Below are 15,157 nucleotides of genomic sequence, written 5' to 3'. Positions count from 1 at the left end.
ATTGGTTCAAAGCTATTGAATGGAGTAGTCTCAACCTATTTAATTCAGACATGCGGAGAACATGGGAATTGCCGGGCTGGTCAGACCACTGCTAGCTCCAAAAGGGGCCAGCACCAGCTGTGTCAGAAGTTGTAAGAACTGAGCAGTAGGCAGATGTAAAGAATGGGAAGATGGCAAAAGGCTGTTTGCGAAAGTTTCGGCACTTCTGTCCTTTCCGCTGAAGGCTGAAAAAAGCTGCCTCTCCATATTTCTGAGCCATCCAAGAAGTTCTCCAGCAAGAGCCAGGAAGGCAAGACTTGGCATTCCTCATATTTCTAAGAAAATCACAATTGTGGAAAAAGCTTGTTTACGGAAAACAAACCTTCTTGTGCCTTCATACATCATAAAGAAGTAAAATAAGAACATACCCAGTGTATATCCCTTTGTGTGTCACCTTTACAGTATTATGCATTCTCAGTCAGCTGTATGCTGTAGCCACCTTATTAAGAAGTTCAGGAGAAGACCTAGAGTGTTAAAATTAGAGAGGTGTTTATCTTTATAAAGCCTTAACCCTCAGGTTGCCAGAGGCGCTTGGCACCTCTGTCCTATGGCATTCATGTGGCTGGCAGCCATCCCTTCCTCTCAGGAGAACTATGCAGCATTGTTCTTTGGTTCCTTTATCACCGAGTGTCTGTTTATCGAATAAGAAACAAAAAGTGTAGTTTCTGATACATCCAGACAAAGAAATTGAAAGCCAAGACTGACACGCTGGGTCAGATCCTCAAGGAGCCACACTGATTTACACCACTTGAGAATCTTCGCCTCTTCTCCTTAACTCACAACTGCCCTGCAGAAAGGGGAGGAGTTATTGTTCACATTAAATTGATCCCTTTGTTTGTTTGTCAACTCACTGGTTGACAGAATTAGAAAACAAAGAGGAGAAATAACTGGACTATGATCAAGATGGAAGGAGGTTTAATATAATATAATATATATTTAATATATATAGGTTTAATATAACAGTTGCCCTTTAACTAGTGGTGCAAGTAAGCTGGTACGGTCAGGACGCCATACCATTTATTGCTGGAATGCCATACTGGAAAGACACATTTTCAAGAATGAATTGTAGAGCCCTGCACAGACACAAATTTATACCCGGGGATGTGGATATCTGCAGATAGAAATCTGTATCTGCTGAACTGCAGGGCTCTCCTGGGAACCACAGTGGCCAAAGAAGAAGAATGTGGGGCCGCCGCTCCCAGGAGCCAGCGTGCCACGGCTGCAGCTCCTCTAGCACGGCTGTACCGCTCCAAGCCCTTCCACGCAACCGCATCTCCTGTCTGCGGTCTGTACAGCCCCGCTGGAAGACAGGGCTGGGGGCGGTACAGCCACACCGCAGGAGCTGGCGGCATGGGGCACTGGCTCCTGGAATGGCGTCCCCACTCCTGCTCCTTTTGCCACTGATTTCTATCTGCAGATATCCGCATCCCCAGGTATAAATTTTGTGTCTGTGCAGGGCTCTAGTCACGGAACATTTTTGTGAGCGGGGTCAGGGGCCGGTACTGTACCTGTAAGAGTTAAACTCTACTTGCACCACTGCCTTTAACATGTTTGTTAGTGCCTGGGGAAAGAGAGTGAATGGTGATGTGCTAAAATTTGGGAATGAGGCTGAATTTTTTAGGTTACTCAAGGCTAGAAGCAGGTGTTAGCTTCAGAAGGACCAAACAAAACTAGACAATGTGATGAGAAATGACATTCCATGCAGATAAGGGCAAACTCAGAAGAAACAATCAGTATTCCTTCACATTGTGACCACTCTGAAAACAGATTTGAGTCCTCGTTTGTACAGAGCGGAGCACAATGGGGTCCTGGTCCATGATGAGGGCTCCTCGGCATTATGATAATACAAAAAATAAAAAAGTTGCCTTCTACTGCTATAATTCTTCCCCTTCCCCTGTGAGAATAGCTGTACCTGTATAAAGGACCTTTATACGAAGGTAGCAGGATCTATACCGCTGGGGTTGTACTGCTTTAACTAGACTGAGAGAAGTTTTAAAAGTGCAGCTTTCTAGTGTGGACTAGCCAAAATTGTTCGGCTGTTTTCTGAAAGAGAGGCTGTAGTGCAAGACCTGATGGTTGCAAAGCTTAGGCTCAGCCTGATCTTTATCAGTTGCTGTTTCACAGCCAACCCACAGACACTGGGCTGCTCACCCATTTGAGTCTAGCCTCCCTGGACTTGACTAGCCATAGTGTTACTCTGAATGCAGCTGCTGGGAAGCAGGGAGGGGAGAGAGAGTTGGTGTTTGAGAACACAACAGAACACTAATCTACAATCCTACTAACGCCTGGCATTTAGAGAGTGTTCTCCTTTTGCTTTGCTGTGCTAACCGAGCAGTGAGTAGTTTGTTATAGTATTGATTCAATTCTTAGAGAAATAATAATCAATTACTTTCAGATCCTGTAAAGGAATGTGTAATTCTGTTCTGGTTTCCAAGTACGTTTAATAATCCTGATATTTTTTGTTCTCAGTGCACAGTGATTAAGGAAGAGTGCTTGCTGAATAGTAATAATAGGTCAGGCTTGACTCAGAAGCACTGAAAATATTGTATCATTTATACCAGGCATCAGAAGTCTTCAGGAATCTGCTTCTGAATGATGAGGTATTATTGGTATTGATATTGCATTAGTGCACAGAGGCCCGGCTCTGGGATCAGCACTGTACACATTCATAATAAAAAAGATGTCCCAGCCCCAAAGAGTTTATAATTTAAGTATGAGACAAGGCACAGAAGGCGGAAGTAACAAATGGGAAGGCGGACAAGGTAACAGTGAAACTATCGTGATTGGTGTGGTAAGCAGCAGTCACAGCGTGCCCACTGTCTAAAAAAACATTACATTTTTTACTATAAATATTGCAAATCTATTCATGCAATGTCTAGATTGTTTTCATTGAAAGCAAACAAAGAAACTTGCTAACCACTGAATCAGCTCCTATACGTTCCATATTTCAGTGTAGTACCCTGTTTTGCAGCTTCTGATGGCTCATGGCCATGTGTTTCTTAATCTAGGAGTTAGGCTGGTTGAGTGACTTTTTTTCTTTTTCACTACACTCCTACGTCACAGAACTTGAGACCATTGATAGCTTTCCACTCTGAGTTACTGAGCCAGATTCTGATCTGTTACACCAACGGGACTCTGGGTAGATTTTTTCCAGATTTTCCACGTTACTGAAATCACAGTTTGTTGTACTGCCAGTAAGTGCAAATACCATCGCCCTGAGCCTGCAGAGATGTACGAAGGTGTGTAATTTTACACTCATGAACAATCCAGTCAAATTCAATGGGACTGTTCACCTACATAAAATCACACGTGTGCTAGTTGCTAGGATCAGGGTCAAAGGACCTGAACCTGCAATAACATGGCCACCTAAGTAACTTTATGCCGTGCTATGGGGCTGCTCCCCTATACAAAGAGGCCCAGGCATGCACATCTGTGCAGGATCATCTCCTTGTTTGCTTATAACTGTTAGTTTGAGTTTCAGTGTGGGTTGGCAGAGATGCAGTTTTCTTAAACTCACGTATATTTTCTTATCCTGTATTAATTTTGTTTAATCTAGATACAAAAGAACCCTAATTAACATGAAAGACCATTGTTTTTACTGTAGAAAAAAGAAGGGAGGCCTGAAAAAGGAAACATATTTTTCTAAAACACCGATTTTGAAATTCCTGTTTTCTCATGCACGCGCGCACACCTCTCGTCATTTGCTGAAGGTGGAGAGGTATTTGGTCAAGTATTTTCCTGGTTTTCCACTGCTATAGTTTTTTGCATGTGGATAAACCATTTTACCCCTGAATCAATATTTGCTCTACTGATTTATTTAACTCTTATCAACGCCTTTTATGATTGTCAGAAAATGATTGTTTGCTTTAGGTGTTGTCTGTGTTTTGAAAGTAATTTGTTGCTGCAAACTCGGAGAAGTTTTATGAAATGCAGAAATACATAATATAAATATATACGTTGTGTAATACATTGAAAATTATAACATTTTATATCAAAATCTTTATTCTGGTGCAGCAATATTTGGGCCATAGTTAAGACTGAAGCTGCCATTCCCCTGGAAGCATAATTTTTACTACCACCCTGAAAAGAAATTGATTTTCCTGAAATTTTGCATATCACGTCTCATCCCTGGGTAGAGCTTTTTTGGAAAGTTTGGTAGGAACCAGGAAAGAAGGTTTAAAGTTATGGCATATTGGAAATGTACTTGTCATTTGCTTGTTTCAAATATTTTTTTTTTTTTTGGCCTCATCAGATCTTTGAGGTGGCTTGGCCTATAAATTCATTCATCTGTATTCGTTGTAGGCAGGGTGGATTTGATTTAAATCACTAGTCAGGAAGACTCGATTTAATCATGGATTTCTACATAAAAGTGCATTCTTGTTGGTTGTTATAACCTTAATACATATTCTTCACAACTCAGAGATAAATGTAGTTTTCATTTTTAGAAGGTACGTACTATACACTTTTAAATTGATTTATATTGAAAACTTTTCAGATTAGTTTTACAGTTATATCAGAAAATGAATGATTGTTTGGTTATTTCAGTTACCAAAGGTAATTGAAGCAAATATTTATGAAGTCATTGGGAGGTGAACTATCTCCAATTCAACAGGTTAATCATTAATATTTGGAGGTTTTTCTTGCCATGCTATATTAGGAGGAGAACATCACCAGACAGACATTTAAATTGTTTTATTTAACTAAAACAACAATGTTATGTATTCTGGATTTTTTTCTTCAACAGCAAACATAATATTTTAACAAAACAAACATATGAATTTTTGAATTTAGTTAAACATTCAAGTTTTTTAAAATCAGGTTTGTTTTTAACTAAAATAGTTAAATGAAATATTTAAAAACAAAAATTAAATAGACTGTGTCAGCCAGATCAACATGAGAAACTTAAAATATTGGCTTCTGCAGCTAACTCGGTCATCTTCACCTTCGTTTTCCTGTTTGTTCATAATCTGGAAAAGAAAAACAAGCTTTCCTGCTTTTTCAGCACCCAAACGGTTTCTCAACTTGGAATGAATTAGTCCAAAGGAAGAAAATATTCTTTCTACACCGGTAGAAGAAGCTACTGCTGTTTAAAAGTGAGATCATCACCTCAAGAGTCTCTGAATCAAAGTGCTTAAGTGACTTCCACCAGTTCACTGGGCTGACTTTCTTTAAAACATCATCAGCAAACATATTACTTGAATGGTTCACCCTTAGCTTTGAAGTTTATTATAGTTGGCATTATGGAGGGATGATGGCTGGATGTCCATGTCATAGCCAACTCCTCTTCTTCAGCAGTTAAGGTCTGACCCTAGTACCTAGTATTGAGAATATTTGCAAGAAAATAAGCTGGAGATAGTGCTTACCCCATTTGTTTTTTTTAATGCTTGTAATTTAACTCTGTCATTGCATATTTCTCTTTTTAAGCTCTCATTCGGTTCCTTCCAAATTTCAACAGCGTCAGCAATAAAACAGCTATTTCCCTGCATTTTGTTCAAGGCTACAGAAATAGGCTTCAGGGTACTCAGCACGTGTTCACCGTTTCTCTTAAGCCCAATGTTGAGAACTTTGGCTGTGACGGTGCCATCTATTTTCTCACGATTTTGTTCACAAACTGTCATCAGATTTGGCCAGTTCTAGACCTCGTTCTCAAAACAGTTCTACTGAGTTCTACTACTGCGTTCTATCGCATGTCTTGTGGGAGAGTTAGCTTGGTTCCTTCCACTTTTTTCAGAGCAGCTGCTGCAAAGTGGTTGTTACAGAAGTATATTGCAATTTAAACATTAGCCTTTATTTCTGGAACACTGAAGTCTTTGGCAAGGAGGTGCATCAATTGAGCACTGCAACCATATGTTATTAGCTTGGGACTCTTTTCTAAATAATGCCTTCTCATTTTGGATACATTTGCAGCATTGTCTGTGACCAAGCTGCATCCTAGACATTTGAATTTTTTTAAACAGTTTGTTATAGCTTTTACTGCTACTTCTTGTAACTATTCTGCTGTATGTGCATTTCCTGCTATATCAGTTGTTTCTGTAAGGTAGATATTCCCTTCTTCTGTTGTCACACAAGTACATACAACAGGATCATTGTGGACATTGCTCCACCCATCAAGACTCAGGTTAACAATTTCATCCTCTAGACCTTTTGCACACTGCTCAATTTCTCTTTGATACACTTTATCCAGCAATTTGCCTGCGATATCTGCTCTGTTGGGTGGACTGTATCCTGGTCTTAATGACTGAACCATGTTAATGAAGTGTGGGTTCTCAGTCACACGGAAAGGAGAGTTTGTTGCGATAAACAAACCGGGCAATTTTTTCATCAATTACATCTTTTTGTAATCTGCTGGTTCTTATCACAAATTTATGGTTGTTTCTGGATTATGGAGATTTTTTTTTCTTTTTGCTACAGGTGATGTACTGTGGCTATGTGACATACATGAAGTGACTGAAACACTGTCATTGACAGATAATTCTGTAACTATAGAAAATGGTGATGATCTTGAAGATGGATAGTCTTCAGAATCCTGTATGTTGAGAATGGATTCTCCTAAACAAAATAAGTCAATGCAGTTATTTAATTATTATTCCCATACTGCTCACTTAGTATTACTCATTGCATTCACTGACACTCAGTACTACTTTAAAGGTGAAATTGTAAAAGGAAGATCTGCCTATTTCAGCTATTTATTTTTTTATCACAACTGCATCTAAAATGATAGTACCATAGAGTAACAACTATATTTTTTGCTCAAACATGAGAATTCAAGAATAGTCCAGAAGGAAGACAGCCAGCCCTTAAGAAAGAAGTATGAAATAAAAAAGTTTACCAACCTGAAGATCCTGCGCATTCAGACATGTTCCTTTCATCATCTTCAATATATATTTGGAGCTGTTTAGAGGTGCTAAGCACCCTCAGCTTCCAGTGGGTCCAAATAATGGGTAGCCGGTTGGTACTTTGTGCAGTTAAATGATGCCACTGTTAGGAATGAACCCTTTTTCAGCCTATCAGTCCTCTGATGGAAGAATACGGTTTGTTACCGGTGGCCTTGAGGAGTGATATCAGTGGGCGAGGGAGATCAGTGTTGCTTTGTGTGGGTGCAAAGCTTCTTTCCCAACAAAAAGACAAACTGAAAAGGAAAATCCTTCCCCATTCATATAGAGAAAATCATAGGGCTTTATTCTGTGACAGACTCAGCCTTATCTGGATTTGGAATCTGTCCCTCTAGCCTGGGAAGGGTTTACCAGATATAACTAGCTTTACTCTAATAGGTGAAATTGACAATGTTTGCATAAGCGCTTGGATTTAGATTACTTTTTATATTTAAACTGAAGAAAAAAAGGCTCTTAAGAAGCTAAACTCAGACATTTTGGAACCATTGCAGGCTTGGGTATGGTAAACCTACATGAAACACTGACATCTTGTTGCCCTTTGTGCTCAAGTTGGCTCATAAGATCAAAGGAGACTTTGCCTGGCATACACATGGAATGTGTCAGGATAATATCTGATGCACTTCTGTCACAGCCCATATTTAAAATATGCAAGTCAGAGTGTTTGTGAACCCGTGTATATTCATCTGAGATATAATATTCATTAGAGCACTCAGATTATATTATTTGTTTAGATTTATTATTATTACTATTTTTATTATGAAATGCATCTTTACAGAAGCAGAATCATACTTAAATGGAGAAGAAACAAAACAGAATCTCAAATAAGATCCAGCTTGAAAACTGTGGGCCAGATCCTAAGGTGATGGTAAATCGGTGTAGCTCCAGCAATTTCAATGGAGATGCACTGACTTACCCCAGATGAGGATCTGGCCCTACAACAGAGGGTCTGTCAGTGTATGTGTCTCATTTTATTCCATGAGATAATATTTTAGGCTAGCATTTGATAATGAAAATGTTTTAAAATAAATACGCATTTTACTACCCTATTGGTCGCATCTGTATTTGGGTCTCTTTAGTACAGCTGCACAAACCATTTGTGATATACAAATTTATATTGATAAACCAAATTATTGATATACAAAATGTAATATCTTACTGTGCACAAATTATCTTCAGACAGAGTTTGATTTTTATACCCTTGTTCAGTTACTCAGGCCATGATTCAGTATGCACCTAACTTTAAGCATGGGAGTAGGCCCACAGAAGCCAACGAAAGACTATTTGAACTTAAAGTTAGGCATGGGCTTAAGTACCTTGTTGAATCAGAGTCTCAATGGGTGGCTTATGTGACTATATTTAAGTTTATATATCGCTCACTCTTTGGTAAGTTACAACTTCTCTGCCTAAGTTTCTCTGTAAAATTGGAGTAATGTTTACCTCACAGGGGTGTTGGGAGGATTAGTTTACATTTCAAAAGCGTTTGAAACATGACAACTGTGTATAGATACAAAAGCTTAAATTCTTAGCAAGGACTAGTGCTTTTGGGAGCCTCCATATTTAGGTGCTCAGCCCAAGACAACTTTTAAAGGGCCTGATTTTTGGAAAGTGGTGGATACCCCACCCTAAAAATCAGGCCTCTTTAAGATGACTCAAATCAGGCACCCCAAAAATGGAGGCACCCAAATCATTAGTCACTTCTGAAAAATACAGCATTATATTACACATAGGCGCTGACTTCCTCAGTTCCTGGGGAGTGCTCGACCCCTGCCCCACCCCCACTCCGCCCCATCCCTCAAGTCCCTGTCCCGTTTCTTCCCACGCCCTGTCCCCGCCTCTTCCTTCTTGGGAGGCACTGGTGGTGGGGTGGGGGAGGAGCTGATTGGCAGGGCCGCCAGTGGGCGGGAGATGCTGGCAGGGAGGAGGAGGCGGCGCTGATCCGCGGGGCTGCCAGTGGGTGCTGAACACCCACTATTTTTTTTTTCTGTGGATGCTCCAGCCCCAGAGCACTCATGGAGTCAGCGCCTATGGTAGGCCTAACTGTCTATACAATAAAAGACGAAAAACCTATAACTAAATATGTGACGGAGCCTTTTGTTGTTTGCAAATTATGTATACTATAATGCTGCTGATTGTTTTTCTAGCATGTAATGAGTCTTTGTTGCCATACCCTGGGAGTTTCCTTTCTTGTAAGAATTTTTAACTACTCAGAGGCTAAAACTACAATGAGGCGTGAACTCTCAAATAGGGAAATAAGTGCTGGTTGGTGATACTGATTTCTCTGCTTTTGTTTTATTTCATCCTTGCGTACAGAAGAATAACATGAATTATAGCTCTGCCCAGTATACAATTTCAAGTTCTGGTGACTCACTGTGCAGTAATTTAATCAATAGGTATTCTAAAGGTCTCTCACTATATAGACAAAACTACCATGAAAGTACTTGCTCTGTATCCTACAGTTAATCCAAGTTATCTAAAGTCAACAAAAAGAGACCAGATAGATGGTATGTACTAAAAATACTTCCATTTCCTCCATGGATGAGAAGGGTCTTCATTGTTTGTGTATTAACAATGCCTTACTTGGCCAAAGCAAGAGAAAGGAAGAGGATATTTTACTACCTTCTTGTGAGACATAAAGACGTAGACCACAAATAATGTAGCAGCCCCACTCTCGAACTTGAAAAATCTAGCATGGGCGGGAGGGAGACAGTGTATGGATGATGCTCAATAATGCCAGAGCTGCATTAGGGAAATTTTCCCCCATAAATGTATCTGACACAGCTTTAGCAATTTAAATCTGAATTTGTCCAGTGGCTGGACATTCCTCTGTGACCTAAGGACCCTAAATCACTACTATATCTCCACAGTGACATTCTGTGGAGCTGCGACACATAAAAAGCCCGTTCAAGGCCTGATACAAAGCCCATTAAAGCCAATGGCCACTGACTCCAATGAGCTCCTGTCCTAGTCTTCTTTTGTTGACTTTAGTCCTGGCTAAATTAGACAAGCTATTGACTTCATTGGGCTTTGGATCAGGTCCTTTATGCAGCTTCTGGGGTGATCTCAGTTGTCTTCCCACTCCCCAAAGGAAATCTCTAACCTCAGGGACTTCACCCAGCGATCCTACCCAGGACTCTTCCTAGATAAGATACTACCAATATTAAGAAAAAGAAAGAAAGGGCAAAGCACCCATAGACTTCAGAGCCAGCAGGATTTAACGTATGTGTTCTAACATCCTCAGATTTCACTGCACATGCTATGTCTACACTGCAATTAGATACCCGTGGCTGGCCCATGTCAGCCAACTCAGGCATCCGGGGCTGAGGCTACAGGGCTGTAAAATTGTGGTGTAGACATTTGGGTTTAGAGAGGAGCCCAAGCTCTGGGCTCCTCCCCCCTCACTCAGGTGCCAACCCAAGCCCGAACATCTACACTACAATTTTTAGTCCTGCACCCCAAACCCAGATAGATGACCTGGGCCAGCCACGGCCATTCTGCAGGTCTTTTATTCCAGTGTAGATGAACCCTTAGGAACTGAATGTACTGCAAGAGTCCTCCTCATAACACAAGAAGCGGGAAGCTTCGGGTTTACAGGCTGCCGAGAGCCCAAGTGAACGTTAAACTGAGTCTTTGATTCTAGGACTCTAAGCCCAAACTGATGGAGGTAGCTTAGGTCCAAAGTTAGCTGAGCTGCTCAATAGAACAGGAGGAAGTTTGCCAACTCAGTGCCACTCCTGCTTCTGTTAATTAAAGAGCCTTATTAGCCCGGCTCATTATGAATACAAGTGAAGTGACTAACGATTGTAGCCACTTGTTATGGAAACATAAAAAAAGGGAGTGGGGGAGTGGAATCGCTGTTATCAATAGTCTGGAACCCAAGAGAAAAAACTGTTGAAACACTGCCCGATTGTCAACTAAACTCCATTTACTTGATTTAGCAAAGATAGAGGATGACTTCTGCCTAAGCAGGACAGAGTCAATCTGCTACAAACATGGAAAGAGTTGAAACCATGACTGTGTAAAATGTTACTGCATCTTAAAATTGAAATCCCCTTACCAACCTTCACAAAAAATCAGACTTCAGAGATCAGCATCCAGGGGCCTTTCATGACAGGGTCAGATTGGTATGAGGGCACAGGAAGAATCTCACCTTGCTTCATATGCCAGGGCTCATATTAGACAAGGATACTCCCACTGATTAGTAGAATACCCCGGGAGGTGGCGGGGAGAGAGGAGGGAGGCTGGTGTGGGACTCCCAATACATAGAGGTTCAGGAGCATCATAAAGTAAAGTGATGGATTAAGGTGAACTGTGACACAGATCAACAAAACTGCAAGGCTCCAAAATCTTGATCCAAAGCCCATTGAAGTTAAAAAACTTACTAAATGACACAAATGAACAGCAATAGATCAGGCCCTAAATGTGCTAGTGTATGGCCAGGGATTAGGGTGCAAAGGCCTCTGGAGTATAGATGCCAAATTGATCTTTTCAACCGTTCCATAGTCTCTTGGTATGTAGTCTCTAGGGTCCACAGGTAGGCACAGAATATATGTTCTGTTCAAACGAGAATTTACAAAGCCTAATAGAAATGTATCCACAATGTTTTTTAAAATGCTTTCAGTGGAAACAGTTTATTTTTAAGGGGATAAAGCAGGTTGCAACCTAAACACTACAGCATCCAGTTTTGAGAAAGAATAAACTCGTAAAAACACACACGCCTACACGCTCTGGAGTTACCGGATTCTGTGGAACTATTATTGTCATTGATTGCAGCTAAGTCACCAGTCAGATCTGTTGTGATTTATATGTTGTTGGTATTTAGGGTTTTATGTGTGCAGTGTAAATTGTATTAATTCTTTCACATCAACTCCCTCTTTCCAAACACCACCCCTTGGCACCATGCATGCTGTCATTTCAAAGCCAGCTTCTGATAAAAAGGGGCTGCTTCCTTCTATGTGATCAGAGGAAGGTGGCAGAAGTGACGACGGGCTTTGCCAGTACTTCAGGACACAAGACCAGAAAGGATCATGAGTCAGCCAGCTGGTGAGTTTTAAAACTTCGTAAGCTGTAAGACCAGTGTATGCGCAGGAGTTGCTTTTTGGCAAGCTCCTGCACTAAGAACCTGATCTGAAGCTATTTGTAATGTGTCTAGTTAGTGTGTTTGTTGCTGGCAACACATGTTCATTACAGAGGAAAGGGAACATAAGCTGATGAAGTTCTGAGACGAGTCTGAGCTTGCTCTATAGAATCACAGAATCATAAAACTGGAAGGGACCTTGAGAGGTCATCTAGTCCAGTCCCCGGACTCAAGGCAGGACTAAGTATTATCTAGACCATCCCTGACAGGGGTTTGTCCAACCAGCTCTTAAAAATTCCCAATGATAGAGATTCCACAACCTCCCTAGGCAATTTATTCCAGTGCTTAACCACTCTGACAGTTAGGAAGTTTTTCCTAATGTCCAACCTAAACCCCCCTTGCTGCAATTTAAACCCATTCCTTCTTGTCCAATCGTCAGAGGTTAAGAAGAACAAATTTTCTCCCTCCTCCTTGTAACAACCTTTTATGTACTTGAAAACTGTAATCATGTCCCCTCTCAATCTTCTCTTCTCCAGACTAAATAAACCCAATGTTTTCAATCTTCCCTCATAGGTCATGTTTTCTAGACCTTTAATCATTTTTGTTGCTCTGCTCTGGACTTTCTCCAATTTGTCCATATCTTTCCTGAAATGTGGCACCCAGAACTGGACACAGTACTCCAGTTGAGGTCTAATCAGCATGCAGTAAAGCGGAAGAATTACTTCTCGTGTCTTGCTTATAATACTCCTGCTAATACATCCCAGAATGATGTTTGGTTTTTTTGCAACAGCGTTACACTGTTGACTCATATTTAGCTTGTGGTCCCCTATGCCCCGCAGATCCCTTTCCCCAGTACTCCTTCCTAGGCAGTCATTTCCCATTTTGTATGTGTGCAACTGATTGTTCCTTTCTAAGTGGAGTACTTTGCATTTGTCCTTATTGAATTTCATTCTATTTACTTCAGAACATTTCTCCAGTTTGTTCAGATGATTTTGAATTTTAATTCTATCCTCCAAAGCACTTGCAGCCCCTCCCAGCTTGGCAACGTCCACAAACTTTATAAGTGTACTGTACTTTCTATGCCATTATCTAAATCATAGATGGAGATATTGAACAGAATCGGACCCAGAACCTATCCCTGCGGGACCCCACTCTTTATGTCCTTCCAGCATGACTGAACCACTGAAAACTACTCTCTGGGAATGATTTTCCAAGCAGTTATGCACCCACCTTATAGTAGCTCCATCTAGGTTGTATTTCCCTAGTTTGTTTATGAGAAGGTCATGGGAGACACTATCAAAAGCCTAACTAAAGTCAAGATATACCACATCATCTGTTCCCCTCATCTACAAGGCTTGGTACCCCGTCAAAGAAAGCTATCAGATTGGTTTGTTCTTGACAAATCCATGCTGATTGTTATTTATCACCTTATTATCTTCTAGGTGTTTGCAAATTGATTGCTTAATTATTTGCTCCATTATCTTTCCAGGTACAGAAATTAAGCTAAAGTTAAGATACATACATTTCTTCTCCACTCCTTTTCCTGTTTACACAGAGTCGGAGGGGTCCAGGATTCTTTGCCTGTCTTTCTGGTCCGTGTCCTGGGTTCATAGGTCTTGGAGTTCCAGCCTTTTCTCTTCAGGCTTTTCTTGACAGAATCTTTCCATCATATATCCCCTCAGTCTTCCATGCCATTCTTTCTGTCCTCTTCTGCCTGTGTTTTCTGTCCTGGTCGTTCTGTGCTGGTCGTATTATGTGTCCAAACGAGCTCTCAAGCCTATCACTGAGAGTCCCAAGTTCATCTTTCCCCGACTTCTTCCATGCGCAATCTGTCTACCAGCTGTTTGCCTGCCATCCTCCTTGTGTATTATTTTCTACTACTATCTTCTTTTCTTTCATCTCTGTAGGACTGACCATTTCCAAACCATAGATCAGGCAGGGACAAATACACCCAGCATGCACTTTTCCTTTTGATTTGTTACTGAATTGCTGGTTCCACAGCACTCCTGGCACCTCTTTCACTGCCGCCCATGCCCAGTGGGTTCTTCTTTTCAGTTCTCCAGATCTCCCTCTAATGGCCCTAAGTGTACTTCCCAACTATACAGATTTTCTTCTGCTTCAGCTTCTCTCCTGCAATTTCGGCGAACAGATAGATATAAAACATATGCACCCACTTGCATGTTTAACTCCCCTTTTCCTTGTTAATAAGTTCAGTGCAATGATGAGTAGCTTGTCATTGTCACTGAACTGTTTACAGTACAATGGCCCTTTGTCCTGCTTGTTATGTAAGAAACTGGGCTGCCTTACAAAATACAGATCCTGAGGTAAATCATCACCTAACAGAGTTCAAGTTGTGCTACAGATCCCCACGGGCAGGCTTCAGTGGGAAGTTCTTAGGGACTCTTTCATCTCTGCTGCTTTGAGCTTGGCTCCAAGAAGAAGCCTGCACACAGGCCCCCATTGTAGTGGTAAATGATTGCTATTAAATCCGGATAGTAAATTCTACAGTCCAAATTGTAATTTGTCACCTGGTCTGACTCTAAACCATCCTACCAAAGCTTAAAGGCTCAATTCCACAATCCAGAAGCTCTCCTGAGTAATCCTTACTCCCGCTGAAGCCAAACACATGCCCTCTACCACCCCCATTTTTAAATTAATTCTGTAACTACTAGATTTAGGAGTTGTAAGCATTAAAATGCTGGGCCTAACAGTGAGCCAGATCATGATCCCAGTCTGTGTATGGAGGGGTCCCTATGCATGTGGCTCTCCTCCCTTGTTCATGGAAAGTGGGTTCAACTGCCTCCATGGTACCATGAAGTCACAGAAATGAAGGATTAGAAGGGACCTCTCGAGGTGACTAGTCCGTCCCCAACCATGCTGAGGCAGGACCAACTAAACCTAGACCATCCCTGAGACTGTTTGTCCAACCTGTTCTTAAAAACCTACAGTGATGGGAATTCCACTATCTCTCTTGGTAACTAGTTCTGGTGCATGTAATTAGAAAGTTTTTCCTAATATCCAGCCTCAATATTCCTTGCTGCAAACTAAGCTGGTTACTACTTGTCCTGCCCTCGGTGGACATGGAGAACAATTGATCACGATCCTCTTTATAATAACCTTTTTCATATATGAAAACTGTTGTTGTGTCTCC

The sequence above is a fragment of the Eretmochelys imbricata genome, chromosome 2, assembly GCF_965152235.1.
Source record: "Eretmochelys imbricata isolate rEreImb1 chromosome 2, rEreImb1.hap1, whole genome shotgun sequence".
In the NCBI taxonomy this organism is placed as follows: Eukaryota; Metazoa; Chordata; order Testudines; family Cheloniidae; genus Eretmochelys; species Eretmochelys imbricata.
The sequence above is the reverse complement of the archived record's forward strand: the minus strand, read 5'-3'. Positions refer to the sequence as shown.